The following is a 2,500-nucleotide window of genomic DNA, read 5'->3' as shown; positions in this document are numbered from 1 at the left end:
GGCCAGGAGGACCGTGCGGGGGTCGGCCGACGGCGTGGTAGGTGTGCCTGCACGGTGACGGAGCACACACCACGCCCGCCAACCCCTCCGTACCTCCCGAGACCGGTGGCAGGACGGAGCGGAAAACGTGCGGACTGAACGGGAGAGCCAAGAGCCAGCGATCCACGCGCGTGCGACCGTCCAAGTCACAGCGTTCGACGAAAACCTCCTCCCTCGGCCAGGCACTCGGCGCCAGCAGGGGAGACAGGATCAGACGCCCCGCCGGCCACTTAAGGCCGAGGACGAACCACGAGACGGGCGGCTGCAGCAGCGGGCGGCCTGCAGCTCCCAGCACTCTCAATCGATCAACCATCGAGTCGGGTCAGCGTGTCAAACCGGCGAGCTCCACGGTCAGGCCGGCGGCGCACCAGCACCGGACCTCCGCGGCTCCCTTCACTCTTTCCACTGCCAGCCAACCGAGAGACGGACCCAATGCGGACGTGCAGAGCTTAGGCAGACCCCCCACTGGAGGCTCAACACTTCGTGGCAGCTCCGTGTCCCAGAGACCAGGAGGGTTGGCACACACACACAGTGTGAACCACCGACAGCCATTCTGGGACCGGTGACAGCCGTGCTGGCCCCACTGCCACGACACAGACGGACGCCAGGCCGCGCTCCCCGGCGGGGGGATGGCGTCGAGCCTGACGAACGGAATGTGCAGGGTGGGGGGGAAAGGCCAAGCGCTCCGACGCCGGAGGGCTCCGGAGTCTGAACTTAGGGGGACAAAGAGGACGGGTCCTCTGCGACACCCCAGCCGCGCTCTCGCCAGCCAAGGCGAGTGCGATTGATTGCCAAACGACCCTCAGACAGGCGTGGCCCCGGGAAGAACCCGGGGCCGCAAAGTGCGTTCAAAGTGTCGATGATCAATGTGTCCTGCAATTCACATTAATTCTCGCAGCTAGCTGCGTTCGTCATCGACGCACGAGCCGAGTGATCCACCGTCAAGAGTTGTCTGAGTTTGTTTTAGGTCTCTCCCTCGCCAGAGGAAAGCGACCCGGACCGCACATACGCTCCCCACCTTGAGCTACAGCCACCTGCACGCCGGCGTGCGGGCGGAGCAGGGTGGCGTGAAGCGATGGGGAGCACCATCCTGGTGCGGCCCGCAGAAACATACGTCTATTGGGGGGAGGAGGACAGGGCGCCCAAGAGGCGATGCGTGCCCCAACGCACCGCAGCGACGGAGGCAGGATCACCGCCACCATGTCGCCCGCCTAGTATCACGAGGCGTGCAGCAGCTTTGCCCTAGGAAAAGCAGAGGCGGGAACGGGCACCGGCCATCGGTTCGGCAGCGTCACTGACGCGTGCACGTGGCGGCGTGTCGGCGAGCGGACTTCCTGCGAGGAGGCGGGGGCGGCACTCGCCCGAGCAGACGCCCGCCCGGCCCAGCCACCGCCGAGGTGGACTGGGAGTCGCGGCAACGGCTCGTCATACTCGTTCCCACACTCACAGCGCAGCTTGCCCGCAAGCCACCGACCACCGATCGACGCCAGGCGCCCCGACCGAGAGCGGGATCGCTCGTTCGCCCTGCTGGCAGTTCGCTGGGGATCACTACTGCACGGAGCTCGGAGACCGACGGGCGGCAACTCGAGAGTCTTTAAACCACCACCCCCATCCCGCAAGTGCAAAGAGGCTGTATACGCACAGACGGGTGAGGGGAATAGGTACCCCGTCGGGTTTGAAGGGAGCGTGACTAGATAGCAACGATGTAAACCCAGCCGATTTGGGAGCGAAAGACCGGCGCCTGCATCACCGGCTTCGTTTCCCGTGGCTGGAGAGTACACCGAAACCCTCCGTCTGTCGCGAGCTCCCGACGACGCGGTGCCGCCAAGCAGCAGGGCCGGACCTGGTGTGGCTCCCCTCGTCGATCACAGACCGGTCGGCACTACTGACGAGACGGTGGAACGGGCTTCGCCCCTTGTGACGAAGGGTGATGCGAACCCGCCCGCCCGCGTGCGTTCGGGGTGGACTCGGCAAACGGAGATTTGAAATCGGAAAGTGTCCTCCTGCCCCGCGCAGGTAGGCGCCCAACAGTTGTGGGGGGTTTGGCGGTGACCACGGCTGCAGGGCCTGCTACCCCGACGAGCTCTCCTGCTGGCCCCGAAACCACCCTCGCGAGACAAGTTGAAACGGAAACGGGCGTACCCCCAAGCCGACGATCCTTTCTTATTTGTTACTTTTTTTTTCACTTGCTCGAGTTGTGGCGATTTGGCGGTGACCACGGCTGCAGGGCCTGCTACCCCGACGAGCTCTCCTGCTGGCCCCGAAACCACCCTCGCGAGACAAGTTGAAACGGAAACGGGCGTACCCCCAAGCCGACAGAGATCCTTTCTTATTTGTTACTTTTTTTTTTCACTTGCTCGAGTTGTGGGGGTTTGGCGGTGACCACGGCTGCAGGGCCTGCTACCCCGACGAGCTCTCCTGCTGGCCCCGAAACCACCCTCGCGAGACAAGTTGAAACGGA

At 64.5% G+C, this 2,500-nt stretch overlaps 1 non-coding gene across 1 annotated transcript; it reads right to left on the bottom strand.

The window, feature by feature from the left end:
* Positions 1–835: 835 nt before the first annotated feature.
* Positions 836–989, bottom strand: LOC140474894 (5.8S ribosomal RNA). Its single transcript, XR_011959510.1, has one exon. It is a non-coding gene; the product is annotated as a 5.8S ribosomal RNA (ribosomal RNA).
* Positions 990–2,500: the final 1,511 nt, after the last annotated feature.

The sequence above is a fragment of the Chiloscyllium punctatum genome, unplaced genomic scaffold (genome assembly GCF_047496795.1).
Source record: "Chiloscyllium punctatum isolate Juve2018m unplaced genomic scaffold, sChiPun1.3 scaffold_1247, whole genome shotgun sequence".
Lineage (NCBI taxonomy): Eukaryota > Metazoa > Chordata > Chondrichthyes > Orectolobiformes > Hemiscylliidae > Chiloscyllium > Chiloscyllium punctatum.
This window is presented reverse-complemented; position numbering and strand designations above follow the sequence as displayed.